General features: G+C 34.5%; 1 protein-coding gene across 2 annotated transcripts in view; it reads left to right on the top strand.

Moving 5' to 3' along the window:
- LOC138710222 (synaptotagmin-10-like) overlaps positions 1–17212 on the top strand; it is a 605974-nt gene that overhangs the window by 390454 nt on the left and 198308 nt on the right. The gene's annotated exons all lie outside the window — the stretch shown is intronic.

The raw sequence follows: 17212 nt of genomic DNA, 5'->3' as shown, positions 1-17212 counted from the left end.
TGGTTTCAATCTTTGCCTTATCCCTAACTTCTGATCTTAAGTTCTTAAAGATTTTAAATCCAAATCTTTGCGGTCCGGTAATGTCATGTTCCAACCTCTTAATGAATTCTTCCCAGCTCTTTCCATTTGATTCCCTTGAGTTTACGCACAATAGCTCGCTTCCTTTTTTATTCAATATAGTCCTCATTTCTCTTGTTGTTAATCCACTTTAAATATGTTTTCTTTTTATCCTCAATAGCCTCTTTGAGTTCTTCATTCCTTTAAATTATAAAAAATGTAAAACTGGGAAATACTGATGTTTTGGAAAGGGATTCCAAATAAGAGATGCGTGTGTTACTTAAGTTTATTTTTGAACATAGACAAAAATTATCATTTGGCTGAAAATTGAAGCAATATATAACATTGTGAAATCATCTAGTTACTTTAATAAATTCAGGAACATTTTAAAATTGAAGAGGTCAGTGCAACAGTGACCTAAGTCCTCTCAACAGAAATTCTGTTGTTTATTTGACATTTTTCCAAGTGAAATATTATTCTTTTATGAAAAGAATACAAAGTCGGTCAAATCGGACATGAATGTACTAATCTTATTTCGGCTACTATTCCTAACGTTAATATTTTGCTAAAGGAAGAAAAATGATAGAATATTAAATTTTGATCTCCATATTTTAATTTTAAGTTGATTGCACTTATTTTGCCGACCCCTTTAATTGACACAATTCTTATTTCTGTGTACTGAACATGTTGGACAAACGAAAGGTTCATCATCAGTGCTGCAATCTTCGTGTGCCCAACGACGACATTTTGAACACTGAATCTATTTCTCCCCCCTGGGCCCTGGTGTCCTCAGAAAAAAATTCAGTGCAAAACAAGCACTCTCCATTATCATAAATTTCTCCATATTCCGAGTCACTAGAGTTAATTAATTCCATTTCCACATCGGATTCTTCATCACTGGACGAACTCAAGCAGTGCTTCTTAGACTGAGTTTTTCTGTGATTTTTGTTGTTTTTCGAACAACTTCTTGCGAGCTCCGTCTTTTTTTTTCATTTTCTTTATCTAAACTCTCCCTCATTAATTTTTTCTGATCAGAACTGATATTATGGTAGCTCCTTTTTCTGTCCTGGATGTCTTTACATGCGACTACCCAGTGGTTGAAGCTTACGGCTCTTGAGGTGGTGGTTGTTGCTGCTGCTGCTGCTTCTGTAGGCCTAACTGTAGTACAACCAAAGTCTGGCGCGTGAAATAAGTAATGGGAACGTTGAGAGCGAGTAACTTATCTTTGCCACGTCTGTGGGCATTAAAGCTGACAACTGTGATTCGTAGGTTGCTTATGTCACATCTGTTTAGAAGGTGGTCCACTCTCAGCCGAAGTGGCAACAGATGCCATTGACTGGTCAGTGTACTCAAGGACACATCCCAGAAACGCAAAGTGCGAGTGTCTTGCCTTTGAAGCAGTCAGTGGGCAACAAGACTGACAACTGTGATTGGCAGTTTGCTTACGTGACGTATTGAGTGTTACCGTTCTCAGCTACACTGGCAACAAGTGCTCACTGACTGGCTTTTTACTCAAGAACACGCGCCACAAACGTTAGCACTGGCTGTAGTGGCGACATTTACACAGGTCTAACGAAATTTTCGAAATCAGGAATCACAATTAAATTTAATAGTTTTAATAATTACACAAGATTTTTATTTGAAATGTATAGAGAAAATTAAGCACTTATTTTAAGTATGGTAAATATTGTCGGACTAGCCGATTTTAATTGACTTTGGCTATTGATATTATTGTCATGTCAATGAATATTTAATTTTAGTAATTAATAATGATAACTTAATAATTTCAATTAGTAATTTTTGTAATGACTATTTGAGTACAATTGATAATTAATGATTGACCTAATTCATAATTAATTTTAATTAATAGTTCAATTAATCTTTCATTAGTTCGTATGTAGTTGCAGGCAGACAAACTGACACGACTAGAAGCATTAACGCTTTTCGTAAACAATCAAAGGTGAGGATCATAATAATGCCAAATAAGGGTTCTAAATAAGAGATACTATCTCTTAATGGGACCCCTAGGTGTATCTTATTAGGGAACGGAGTAAATAAAAATGAAATAGCTACTCAAGGTTATAAATTATTATCTTCCTTATTAGCAATCTACCTTATTATATGCAACATTTTGCCAGCAATTTTATAAAATTAATAATACATTTGTTGTAGCTTACATTACCTGCTATTCTCTTCCTCAACAAAAAGCAGTAAAAAGTTCAAAGTGTGAAAAATTACTTTTTTTGCTCTCAACTTCGTTGCTTACTTTCAACTGAGGTTAGACAAAGAACACGATGCCTTAGAAGCACAAACATTGATTTACCATAGTTGTCGAGAGATGGCAAATTATATCGGAGAAGTTAACAAGGTATCTTTTATTAGGGCCCTGTCTCTTATTTGGGTACTTTACCTTATATATATATATATATATATATATATATATATATATTCATATATGTATAATATAGGTTATAAATGGCGTTAAATAGACTCATTAGATTAACATTTATATTGTTATAATTTGTAATTTTATACTGTCTATGATCATTAACACTTAATCTCAGAATTCTGTAAAACTCTATTTCAATGTTATTCAGACCAAAAAAAAAATCGTTGGTATAAACTAAGAATCGAACCCACTCTCTTTTGCACAATACGCAGAAGACTTAGCGTCTGTGCTATTGAGACGACAGAAAAGCTTTTATTTATGCACGGAGTGTTGATATAGTCATGAAGGTTCAAATGTCGATTTAACTAAACTTTTATGTTTATATTTATCTATTATTTACGTCATATTACCGTATTTTTTTGCATTTTTTGAAGTGAATTTCGGAACGTTGCAAGCAACAAACCCAATAGCCTGAATTTAAGTAACTCAAATATTCGTTATTTTTTGTATCGGTGCTCTAGTCTTCGATCATGTGCAGTGCCATACATCTGATTCAAAGACTTCCATCTTCTCATTTCTTTTTTGGGGAACTGTACATTGTTTCACTTACACTGTTTGTTGCAAAATTCAAGACACCGCTGGATGCGACGTAGTTCATATACTTACGAACCAACATTGTGTACTTGATAGCCGGTTTTAGACTAGACTCCTAACAGACGTCCAAGATCACGCCAACATGCAATTCAAGTGTGCGTTCAAAAATCCCCGCATGAAATTCAATGTTTACTTTTCGATCTGCACTGATTCCGTCTGCAATTCGGAAGCGCCCATTTTCTTCTGTCCCGAACTTTTTTCCCGTTCAGCATTCCTTCAAATGCATCCTTCATTAGACAGTTCCTTCTCGGCCAGTGACTCAACCAATTTCTTTTTCTCTTCCTTACCAGTTTCAAACATCATTCTTTCTTTACCCACTCTTTCCAACACAGCTTCATTTTTTATTCTGTCTGTCCATTTCACGCGCTGCATTCTTCGCCATATTCACATTTTAAATGTTTTTAGTTGTTTCTCTTCACTTCGTCAAAATGTCCATGTTCCTGCCCCATAGAATGCCACACTCCATATAAGGCACTTCACAAGTCTCTTAGTTCTTTTTCCAGAGGTCCGCAGAAGATTTTTCTTTTTCTATTGAAAGTTTCCTTGGCCATTGCTATACTCCTTTTGACTTCCTGGTAGCAGTTCATGTTATTGTTTATAGTATATCCCAAGTATCTGAAGCTTACTCTACTGCCTCATTTAGAATTCGCACGTTTATCTTCTTTATTTTTCTTCTGACAACCGTGGTCTTCGTCTTGTTTGTATTTATCTCCATCCCATACTGCTCACAGCTATTATTTACTCCAGTAGCATATCTCTTAGTATCGTCTCCTCTTCTGTTTTAACACTGTAGCTTATGAATCTGTTTTTCTCTTGCTGAGATGTATTAAAACTGCAAACGATGTATTATCATAATTTTAAGACTGTCATTTATTAATTTATTTCTCCAATGTACAGATGTTTTAGAGTTGCAAACTAGATATCGGAAACAAATGTTTGGGTATTTTCTTGGATCTACGGAAAGCTTTTGACACTATCAATCATAATTTACTTTTGGACAAACTACATACTATTGGAGTTAGAGGTATAGTTTTAAAATTATTCCAATCATATTTTAGTAACAGAAGGCAAATGACCAAAATTGAAGATCAATTTAGTGAATACAAATATATTGATATAGGTGTACCGCAAGGAACAATTTTGGGACCTATTTTATTTCTATATATATGTTAATGATCTGCTAAATATAAATTTAGAAAAATTTAATGGATCTATATATTCATATGCGGATGATACAGTAGTTATTTTCAGTGGTTTTTCTTGGCAGGAAGCATATAGAAATACTAATATAGGTGCTAACATTGTTAAAAAATGGCTTAATTCCAACTTCCTTTCTTTAAATATATCAAAATCAACTTTAGTTCCTTTTTCGTTAACAGCTGCCAGTGTTCAAAATTTAAAATTTAGCGATAAATATAGACTAATAATACACAGTGAAAATTGTTTAGATCCCAAAGGTTGTAAATGTCCACCTTTGAAAGAAGCCACGTATGTGAAATATCTGGGTATCATTATTGATCAGAATTTAAAATGGCCTCATCACATTACTTATCTTTGTAAGAGGCTTCGTAAAACAATTTATAAATTCGTTAATCTTCGATGCTACTTACCTATTAGAGTTCTACGAAATGTTTATTTGGCCATTATTCAGTCTATCATTCAATGTGGTATAATTGTTTGGGGTGGAAGTACAAAAATTAATCTTAGTCCGTTAAATTTACTACAAAAACGAATAATTAAAATTTGTTTGAAGAAACGTTTCGATTATCCAACTAAATTAATTTATTCTGAATTTAATGTATTTATTATTGAACAAATTTATAAGTATACGCTGTTAAAATTTTATCATAAAAATCGTAATAAGTTTGTATTACAGACACACAATTATGACACAAGACGAAATATTAATTCAACATTAGTAGAACCTAAATGTCTCACATCTGCTGGTCTAAAGCATAGCATAAATTTTGGCCCTCGGTTGTACAATGCTTTAACTAAATTACACCCAGAACTTCTAACATGTAACCCACTAACATATAACAAGAAAATTAGAAACGTGTTAATATCTTCAATTTGATTAAATAAATATATAGCCTATGTGTATGAATTAATCAACCTATATTATATTTGTATTCTATAATTTTGAAATATATATTAGTCCTACTTTTCACGTGCGATATTATTCTTCTTTAGTGTTAATATTATATTATATAATTTCATTGCCACTGGTAATTATATTTTAGTTCCTATTTTATTTTACTTATTTATTTTTATTATTATAATTTTTATTTTAATATTATATCTGAACTGCGACCGAGCACGAGCGCTGCTCATTCGGTCTCAAATTTTGTTAATACTACTGTATCTTTTTTTATATTGCTTGTATTATTTTATTTCTATTTCTCTTATTTGTCTTGTAATTATATTGTTTATTCTGTATATTTAAATTTAAATAAATAAATAAATATATCACAATTTTAACAATGTAATTTTTTAATCTATTTCTCCGATGTTTAGATGTGCTGTAACTTCGAACTTGTGTTTAAAAATGATATTTTGGTAAGATATATTTTTAATAGTAGAAAGCCCATTAATTTCAAGCTATGGATGTCGTATTTCATACGCTTAACATGACTGCATGAATGTGCCTTTGTGCTAGGCTATTATTGACCACATTCTGTTGGTTAGAGCGTTATAACAAAAATAACTTACCAGTGGAAGGGGAGGACGATTGGTGTAGATTCGATAAAAATACTCCTTATGAAACTGAAGGTGTAGGAGAATGTTATATCTCTCTTTCTACATTCATATTCATTATTTACCTCGCTAAGTGTTACTTGTATAATGCATATAATTATGAAGTATTACTTTTCTCATGCGTTCTCCTTTACAGGTAATGTAAAGTATAGAAGCAATTTAGATATGGACGAAAACTTCATTAAAACGTGTTATGATGAACAAGCGGATTGCGAGATACCATGAGATATTTCCATACTGTAAAGCAGTTGTTGGAGAATTAATCACAAACTAGAATGAATCAACTTCTTTCACGGGCGGAGACAAGACATTTTTCTCTTCGCTATAGTTTCCAATCCTCTCTTGTTTACACTCAATTCTTTGTCAAATAAATCTCTGGATCGTATCTTCTGTTATTACTCCTACTTCTGCAACAAGTGCTGCTGTTACTACAAAAACTGCTACTTCCGAAACTGCCACTGCTACAACTTCTGGAACTAATGCTATAACTATTACTGTCACCGCTCTATTACATTTCTATTAATACTATTACTAATGCTCTGGATTCTACCATTATTACTGCTATTATTAATCAACAGCTTTTTGTAGTTATAAATTTATGGAATAACCAATTAGGCTACTGTTTTATCAATATACTCTTACCATTGATGATAGCCTATACAAACAAACATAGTGTTCTGCCAAATGACAGGTCTTTCACTGCAAACACAGCATTCTCCAATCTTTCCTATTTTCTGCCTTCCTCCTAGTTTGCGCATATGATTCATATAATATCTTAATGTCGCCTATAATCTGATTTCTTCTGTCTCAAACTCTTCCACCGTTCACCATTCCTTCTAGTGCATCCTTCAGTGAGCAGTTTCTTCATAGCCAGTGACCCAAACAACTCCTTTTCCTTTTCCTGATCAGTTTCAGCATCATTCTTTCTTCATCCACTCTTTTCAACACAGCTTCATTTCTTATTCTGTCTGTCTACTTCACACGTTCCATTCTTCTCCATAACCACATTTAAAATGTTTCTCTACACTTCGTCGTAATGTTCATGTTTCTACTGGGTGTTCATTTCAAAGTGTGTCATGACGTCACTGTTGTTGGGTCACAGATTTGAAGCGAGTTTCAGCTTATATGTTAGAGAAGTTGCCTATTATTTAAGGCGTTCTTCAATCTGAACTTGAGAACGTGTACGGTATAACTTGAACGTCGTAGCAACAGATGGCGGTCTGTACGGTCTGTGTGCTACCATAACCTCTTTCGAACTGTGTTTTGCGCCGGCAAGTCGTACGCAGGGTATTTGTTATCATCGGTTGCGTACGGTAACATTCCACAACACAAATCAAATGCTCCGTGTCCATGTTGACCGTCGAAGTTAATGTCAACAAATACGTAAGTAATCGTCTTAACCCTCTCCCCGTATCCCGACAGTACGTATTTCCAAACAGTTCACATTCCTGCCACTACCGGCGTTACCGTACGTATCGGTACGTACTCTTCAGAATGAACGCCGTACTTGCTAGACAATTTCTCTGCCTCTTAGATTATACACCTCTGCGGAAGTGTAGGAAGATTGAATTCTCTAGGCTCATCGGCTAGCCACATAACGGCATACAGCGAGCCATGACACATTTTGAACTGAACACCCAGTATATATTATTTTAATGTACCGAAGCACATATGATATTTCCATGCAGATATTCTGCGTCATCATACGATGAAAGAGTAATGGAACGGAGAAAAATTCTCTCCGGCACCGGAATCTGAACCCGGATATTCAGCTCTACGCGCTGATGTTTTATCCACTAAGCCACACCGGATACCCATCCCGGCATCGGACAGAATCGTCTCAGTTTAAGTTCCAACTCTTGACTTCCCTCTAGTGGCCGCCCTCTGGACTACGTCATAGATGTCTATGAACGTAGCACCGAAGTCCACACATGTGCTGAGGTGCACTCGCCATAGACATCTATGACGTAGTGCAGAGGGCGGCCACTAGAGGGAACCCAAGAGCTGGAACGTAAACTGAGATGATTCTGTCCGATGCCGGGAAGGGTATCCGGTGTGGCTCAGTGGATGAAGCATCAGCGCGTAGAGCTGAAAACCCGGGTTCAAATTCCGGTGCCGGAGAGAATTTTTCTCATCTTATGATGACGCAGAATATCTGCATGGAAATATCATATGTGCTTCGGTACATTAAAATAATATATATGATATGCGTAAATCTCTTCGTGATTTAAGACGGCGCTTATTCCCTCGGATCCCGGCCAACTAGTCACTCATAACGAGTGCACCTCAGCACATGTGTGGACTTCGGTCCTACGTTCATAGACATCTATGACGTAGTGCAGAGGGCGGCCACTAGAGGGAACCCAAAAGTTGGAACTTAAACTGAGACGATTCTGTCCGATGCCGGGATGGGTATCCGGTGTGGCTTAGTGGATAAATCATCAGCGCGTACAGCTGAAAACTCGGGTTCAAATCCCTGTGCCGAAGAGAATTTTTCTCCGTTCCATTACTCTTTCATCGTTCATGTTTCTGCTCCCATACAATGCTACACTCCACACAAAGCACTTCACGAGTCTCTTTCTTAGTCCTTTTTCCAGAGGTCCGCAGAAGATGTTTCTTTTTGCTATTAAAAGCTTCCTTGGTCATTGCTATCCTCCTTTTGACTTCCTGGCAGCAGCTCATGTTACTGCTTATAGTAGACTCCAAGTATTTGAAGCTGTCCACTTGCTCTACTGCCTCATTTATAAATTGATGATATATTATCCCTTTTAAGATTCGAAAGAGAGAGTAGTGTGCAGAAAGCAACGGGAAGCTACCACAGTCTAGTATATACAGTCACGAAGCTTGAGTTGATGAGAGTACTAGGAACAATAGACTGTGCCGTTACTCTTTCGCATTGTCTGTGATGAGGCGATAGTAGCGTTCTTAGTGGTTAGCAACTATCTATACATGCATATTCCCTACGTATTGAGCTTCATGACTGTATATACTAGACTGCGAAGCTAAAGCATTCATCTTTCCCAAGAATAGCTCACTAAGCCTCAAATTGAAAGAACTCTATGCCTCGCACTGGTCTTTATTAAACCGGGACGGACTGTAAAGAAAACAACTGAAGATATTTTGTATATTATTTTGTAAATTTCTTTAAATTTATGTTTTACTACCAATTTCTGTTCTGTTATTTTATTAAAACCTATACTAAGTAATAATAAATCTGTAACCAAAATTTTTCTGATAATTTTTATTTTTCCAAAGATAATTGGTGTTAACATGTATAATTAACTATCCTGAGACCAAAAATAGCATTTTTGACAGTTTTGTTTCTATGTCTGTGTGTCTAACTGTATGTTTGTTACCTTTTCATGCGATAATGGCTGAATCGATTTCTATGAAAATTGGTATGTAAGATAAGTTAGTTGCCACTTAAATTTTAGGCTGTATGATATTCAAAGTGTTTTCTTTAAAAGAGGGTTATAAAGGGGCCCGAAGTAAACAAATTTAAATATCTCGCTTATTATTGAGTTCTTAGAAAAATATTACATTACAAAAGTTGCTTCCGACAAGTTTCATTCTATGCAAGATTTTGATACGACTGATATTTAACGAGATATATGAGTTTTAAAATAACAATGCATTTTATGTCAGTGCCGCCTCAAGCAGACTAATATAATGAAGTGAAAACAAATGACTCTGTGTTGATATTTTCAGGGGGCCTTGCATAACAAACGAAAGATAATCATTTAACACCAATTTTACACGGATATAGAACTGTACTCTGTGATAGGCATATATGCTTATCAATACTAATGTATAAAAAAAGAGTATTTGTGTGTTTATAAGAGGTAATCTCAGAACTTACAGTACCTAACCGATTTGGATAATTATTTCACCTTTGAAAGTGTAGTTTCTCTAGATGGATATAGGCTGTATGCCATTACGGTAATTTCTGAGTGAATCGAGGACTGAGCACAAATGAACCATAATGTAGCATTAAAGCAGATCCTTAAGCACAGAAAACTTGATATTATGCTGTCGGAATATTGTATTATTGAATTATTGGTATAGATCACGCATTTGAGCAAGCCACAGCAATGTGTAGATCTACTTAAACTTTATTTGGTAGGCCTACACATAAAATACTAATTTTACATATTTTAATGTATTTTTGTCCACAATACATAATCGTAGTTTTACGATTGTTGTCATAAAAGACGAGTATTTTACAAGGACCAAAAATACAGCACATATGGAGTAAAAATTAGTATTTCATGGTTGAGCTCACTGGAGCCGAGTCATTTTACAAAGTGAAACGAATTGACGTTCCTGTGCTCATAATTTGCCCATATTTGTTTCCTGTCTTTCTTAAAAACAATGTTTATGTGCCATGTTCATTTTATTTGTTTTTATTTACGTAAACAACGATGCACAATGAGGCCAACACAAAAAATTATATTCGTGACAATCCACGCTACATTAGCATTCGTTTAGAGTGATATATTAAAGGATATACTTAAAACTAATTTAGAAAAAGATTTAACTATTATCTATGCACCAAAAACGGATGTTCCCTCATCCAAATGATACTATTTTAATTACGTACATATAATAGCAATTAAGAAATAATTATGTTAAATGAATTATCTTTGTGTCAAATGTGTACTCTCTGGAATAACATGATGGTATTTTAATTATTTAAATTCTATTTGAATGAAGGTATGCGTCGACTCTTGGAGTAAAAATTTACAATTTCCCCTCAACCTAATTCAAAATTCATTTACTACTTTCACAGTTAAATGTAAGGAATGCAAAAGGAAACAGAAAAATAAAATAAAATTCTGGTGCCACAGGGAAAAAATTTTGTGAAAAAAATCATATAGGCCTATTCTTTCGGCAAGCATTTCTTTGCATCCAGTTGACCTAGATCATTAATTTTTTTACCAAATTGATCCCCAAGCAGTGAAGAATGTTGTAGTTTAGAATGAACTTATTAACACATCTCGCTTATTTTTATGTAATTTTTTTAATATTTAAAAAAGTTATTTTTCTTTTATTTTTAGGGAGGCAATGCTTTTGCTTTGAACTAAATCAGTTGATTTTAGATAAGAGCATAGCTCTATGTCTAAGCTTCAATTTGGTGTTAGAATGAAGCCGATAGCTCAAGTCTAAGCGTAGGCCTTCTTGTTACTTACTCGGACTGAAAAATGTTGACAAAATTGAAATAGGGTAAAAATGAAGTTGAACTTTAAGTTCATGCTAGGTAACAACTTAACTTTACGCTCCTAAAACCCTCCTGCAACATAGGTGAGGCCCTCTTCTTGTGTCTTGAAGTCAAAATTTCCTCTTTTTCACAGCCCTCCGATACCATCTTCGCTGTTGTTGCTCAGTAGTGCACTGTATGTTGGCCTTAGGGTTAGGGTCGCGTCTGCAGCATTCAAACCAGCCATTGTGTATTTTCCTGGGGTGATGCTCATCTTCCGGAATATGTCCAATTCAACCTCGTTGCCACAATTGAAGTGCTAGATAGCATCCATGACCCCAAGGTTCAGGGTTTTACGACCTACATGCGTTTCTTTGGGGCAAAGTCTCCAAATCAAACCATTGAAAGACTCGTTTGTATTCTGAGTCTTGTTATGGAAACACCTATTCAGCATACTGGAGTCTGTAAGACTTTCGTAAATAGATTTAACACGCAGCTGCGCATGGAATATGAAAAAGTTAAATTTCGTCCATCAGTAGTGCGAAAACCTAAACATGTTATATATGTTTACAAACTAGAAGAATCAGGCTATAATTTGAGACGAAAACAAAATTCTCATTTTTTTTTTTAAGAAAAATTGCCAATCTAGGGGTCGATGCATAACTTAAGAAACCTTTTCAACGTTTTATCCATCTACCAAAAATAAATATTCCCTCGACCAAATGTCGTATTTTAATTACGTAATTACTTTATAGTTTCATCTGATGTTGTATGAGGTTGTTGTAACTGAGATACATATTGTTAATTGTAGGCCATAAGTGATCCAGCATATAAGGACTCGTACAAAGTGGAATGGAGGTCGGAGTTTTGGATGGCCTACAAACCACAGACCATGCTAAATATCTTACTTTGCTAATTATCCAGTATGGAATGTTGTGCACTATACTGTACTGTACTGTACTACATTATACTAACCGTATTATACTATACTATACTATACTATACTATACTATACTATACTATACTATATCTACACCTGTCGAGTAACGGTCAGCGCGTCTGGCCGCGAAACCAGGTGGCCCGGGTTCGAATCCCGGTCGGGGCAAGTTATCTGTTTGAGGTTTTTTCCGGGGTTTTTCCTCAACCCAATACGAGCAAAAGCTGGGTAACTTTCGGTGCTGGACCCCGGACTCATTTCACCGGCATTATCATCTTCATTCATTCAGAAGCTAAATAACCTTAGATGTTGAAAAAGCGTCGTGAAATAACTTACTACAATAAAAATAAAATATACTATACTATATTACACTATAGGCCTACTATACTATGGGTACTATGCCCATTAAGTATATAACTTTCTCAGTGACCAAAGCGTGTCTCTAGAGTAATGTCTTTTAATTTTGAAGTTATTTTAAATTACAATTTAAGTAATTACGATTTTTCTCCCGTGTATGATATGGAATGATATCGAAGTTGCACCTTACTCTGTAGTATAAGTTAGACATTAATAAATTATGTGTCCCATTTTGAAGGTTTTATAGGCTATATAAATACTAGATGGCACTACGCGATTGTGCCCTACTTTACGGAGAATCATGGCAGACAGCATCCAGGCTCCGCTGCCTCTTAGAGGAGCGGTAGTGTGTGGGGCTTTGAATTCGATTTGTACTTTGTTCATTATAGTGAATAAGTATAAGTTGAACATTGATAATTTCGGGTAGTGTTCTCTGTAAAAGGTTCTATACGTTAACGTTAGGTAGGTAGGCAGGCCTATTGTTTATTTTTTTATATAGTACGTACTTCAAGATGCCAAAACAAAAGTGTCAGTTATCCCAACACACTTCTGACTAAAGGCAAAACAAATTCGGAGATTTATAGCCGCGTCGCTGTTACTTCCGACGTGGCTCCTCTTCTTTGTTCGCGGCTTGAGTTTCCCGCGTTCTTGCACATTCTATAACTGCTTGGCAGTATTAACTTACATGTGTATACCAAATAGATAGATAGATAGATAGATAGATAGATAGATAGATAGATAGATAGATAGATAGATAGATAGATAGATAGATAGATAGATAGATAGATAGATAGATAGATAGATAGATAGATAGATAGATAGATAGATAGATAGATAGATAGATAGATAGATAGATAGATAGATAGATAGATAGATAGATAGATAGATAGATAGATAGATAGATAGATAGATAGATAGATAGATAGATAGATAGATAGATAGATAGATAGATAGATAGATAGATAGATAGATAGATAGATAGATAGATAGATAGATAGATAGATAGATAGATAGATAGATAGATAGATAGATAGATAGATAGATAGATAGATAGATAGATAGATAGATAGATAGATAGATAGATAGATAGATAGATAGATAGATAGATAGATAGATAGATAGATAGATTTATAGATTTATAGATTTATAGATTTATAGATTTATAGATTTATAGATTTATAGATTTATAGATTTATAGATTGATAGATTGATAGATTGATAGATTGATAGATTGATAGATTGATAGATTGATAGATTGATAGATTGATAGATTGATAGATTGATAGATTGATAGATTGATAGATAGATAGATAGATAGATAGATAGATAGATAGATAGATAGATAGATAGATAGATAGATAGATAGATAGATAGATAGATAGATAGATAGATAGATAGATAGATAGATAGATAGATAGATAGATAGATAGATAGATAGATAGATAGATAGGACTTTATTGACGAAGGCATAGTATATGCACAGACATGGTCAAATATATACATTACATGAAATTTAAAATATATCAAATATAAAATGCATTATTCAAATGCGTGTATCCTCTAAATTGTAGGGACACAAATTTATTAATTTCATTTTTATATAATTCCTGAATTTGTGAGTATTTTTTGTGAATTTGATGTCCTCAGGCAAACTATTGTAGATTTTGATACCAAAAACCATATACGAGGCGTGTTCTTAATGTAAGTTCCAAAATGGTGTAGAAAGTAAACGGGAAAATATTTACAAACCATTTTTGTAGCATTGTATTCCCCACACTTCAATTACTTCTCACCATAATCTCCACCATTACTGAGGCATTTATCGAGTCGTGGCACAAGTCTTTCTATCCCCTCATTGTAGAATTCACCCGCCTGCGAACCACTCCGCAACATTTGTGGAAAATTCAAGGAAAGCGAAGAAATTGTGAACCTCCTGTCCTCATGAATTTTTTCATCGACAGCACACACCAAATCGTCATTGATCAAAGATGGCCGACCGATATGATGCTCGTCATGCACAGAGATGCCTCCCTCGTTGAACTTTCTAACCCATCTCCTGACCATTCCATCACTAATGGCATCATCACCATACACCTCACAAAATTGATTATGAATGTCAGCTGGTTTGATGTTTCTCGCATTCAAAAAACGGATAACAGACCGCATCTCACAGTCGGCGGTGTGCTCGATCACTTTAATCATTTCAACTGATCACAACTAACCACACACACGGACTGAAGCTCTGAAACTGCATGCACAGCTTGCCTGAGAACTGAAGAAGAAAACACGTATGCGCAAAATAACGATTGCAGCGATGCGACACCTATAATTGAAAATGGAACTTACTTTAAGAACACGCCTCGTAGGTTCTGCTAATATTTGTAAGATGGTGTACTGGAATAGTTAAACTATTTTTGTTGCGAGTATCATAAGTATGAAAATCACTATTTTGGTGAAAATCAGACAGATTTTTATAAATAAGCTGTAAAACATTAAAAATATATATACCATAAACAGTGAGAATATTATACTGTAGAAAATATTCCCTACAAGAGGTCCTATTGTCAACACCCACTATGCACCTGACAATACGCTTTTGAGCCATAAGTATATCATTCAGCATGGTTCCAGATCCCCAAAACCAAACGCCATATGAAAGCCTTGATTCAACGTGTGCAAAGTAAAAGGACATTCATACATCGTGATTTATTATCGTCTTCAAAATTCTGATTTGATAGCAAATACTGTTTAGTTTAGAAATTAAACTTGTGCAATGGGGTTTCCAAGACAAACAGTCGTCAAATGTAACACCCAAAAATTTAGTAGTTTCCGATTTACATAAGTATTGATCTTGAATAGAAATATTAATATCCTTCAAACACTGCACTATTAAAACTAATCACCTACAACCAATTTTATTTAATGTCCACCACTTTACTCTCAATTTGAAGTGAATAGTTATTTATTATGGCCTGAGATTGTGTCAGTGGAACAAAAGAAAGAAGTTGTAAGATACCTCGTACCACTTTTGCTTGTTGGTACCTTGAATAGAAAATATGGCTATGTTATTTGTATTCACTAATGGTAAAAATTTAAAAGGAATATTATAAATAATATTATTAATTCCACAAAGCATTAATTTAACATTTTCATGATGAACATAGACACAAACTGAGTGCGTGCCACTTGTTCCAGTGAGTACACATTCCTTTGATCTGAGTTTGAAAATTTTTGAAAATCCTATTTTGATATACGGATATTGCTCTTTGAAACACTGGTAAGTTTTCTTAAGATTACATAGTATTAATCTTTTCTGTTCGTGAACTCTCTTTCCATCTTCTTTATCTGAAACAGTTCTTTTTCCCAGCCATAACCTTCCTCACATCATCAGAATTATAAAATTGAACAACCTTCTCTGCTATAAATGTTCCCAAACTTTTTCCCGATTTAGGATTAGGAGTAGCCAAAATCCCCTTTTCTGATACTTGTTTAGAAATTCATATCATGTGAGTGGTGATATTAAAATGTTGTTGAATTTTACTGTAGGATCAACTTTAAAAAAATGTTAATATGTATTTTGATATTTCTGTCGTCTGTTTCATGAAAGAAGTTTATCAATTTCTATATTATATCGGAATTATTTGAATTTTCAACTGAAGTTGTGTCTTCTGTGATATGAAATATTTCATGTTTAAGTGTATCTGTAACTTTCTGCATTAATATTGTTTATTATATTGGATGTTAGCGTATTCATCTCGGATAAATCCTGCACATATGTGAAAAGGAGAGAAACGGTACATAAGAGGCAATCTTTAATTGAATTTATTATATCAGCGAAACTTAAGAAAGTATAGAAGACAGCCTCGACAGATCGTTTACATTAATGAAAAAAAATGACAGGCTGCCTATACCCATGATTCGCACTTAACATACAGCTAACTGGAGTGGTGACTGCTAAACTACAAACTACTGTAAGCTTATGCGATGTACTGTATTACTTTAAGTATGATATTAAAATTTTTTATTGGATTATTTTACGAAGCTGTATCAACATCTCAGGTTATTTAGCATATGAATGAAGTGAGTCCGAGGTCCAGCACCGAAAATTACCCAGCATTTGCTCATACTGGGTTGAGGGGAAACTCCGGAAAAAACCTCAACCATGTAACTTGCCCCGACCGGGAACATTAAAACTAAGATCAATTGATTTTATTAGATACTAGTGGCTTGTGCAGCAAAGACTGCAAACTGAGTCCATAAGAAGTTCAAATAAAAATTGTTCAGATTTATTTTCAATGAAGAATACCAGACATTTTGAAATTTATTTGCTTCCTTAATAGTGAAACATACTCCCTCTCAATGTTTTTTTTTTTAATGCCAAATACTTTTCCTTGAATCTATCCGTCTTCAGTTCTTGAGTTTCAATGCGAAATCGCAAATAACAATGTCAGGACGATCAGCAAGTTTTTCATGTGGGAGTAATGCAGTAGCTATTTCAGGTCATTGCGGATTGTAGATGAAAGTTAAGAAAATGTAAGGTTTGTCATGCTTTGAACAAAAGACTTAGCATCTTGGTATAGCTGCTGCATGTTTCGTGAACTACCCTGAAATGTAGAGTGCACAATCACTTTTTCCCGCTAAGAGATCTTGCTGAGGTGATCAAGAGACTACAAAATATTGTAGGTCTCTTATTTTATCAATAAGTGATACCTTTTGGTCTTTTGTTAGGAATTGTAATTTTTGCGCTTCCTCCAGACAATACTGATCTACCAAATACTGCTGGATTAATTTGTGTAATAATGAATGTTATCCCGTATATTTTCTGTAAAGTAGGCTGTTGTGAGGAATCTATTGCTGAGATGTG

Source organism: Periplaneta americana, chromosome 12 (genome assembly GCF_040183065.1).
Source record: "Periplaneta americana isolate PAMFEO1 chromosome 12, P.americana_PAMFEO1_priV1, whole genome shotgun sequence".
Classification (NCBI taxonomy): domain Eukaryota; kingdom Metazoa; phylum Arthropoda; class Insecta; order Blattodea; family Blattidae; genus Periplaneta; species Periplaneta americana.
The sequence above is the reverse complement of the archived record's forward strand: the minus strand, read 5'-3'. Positions and strand labels throughout refer to the sequence as shown.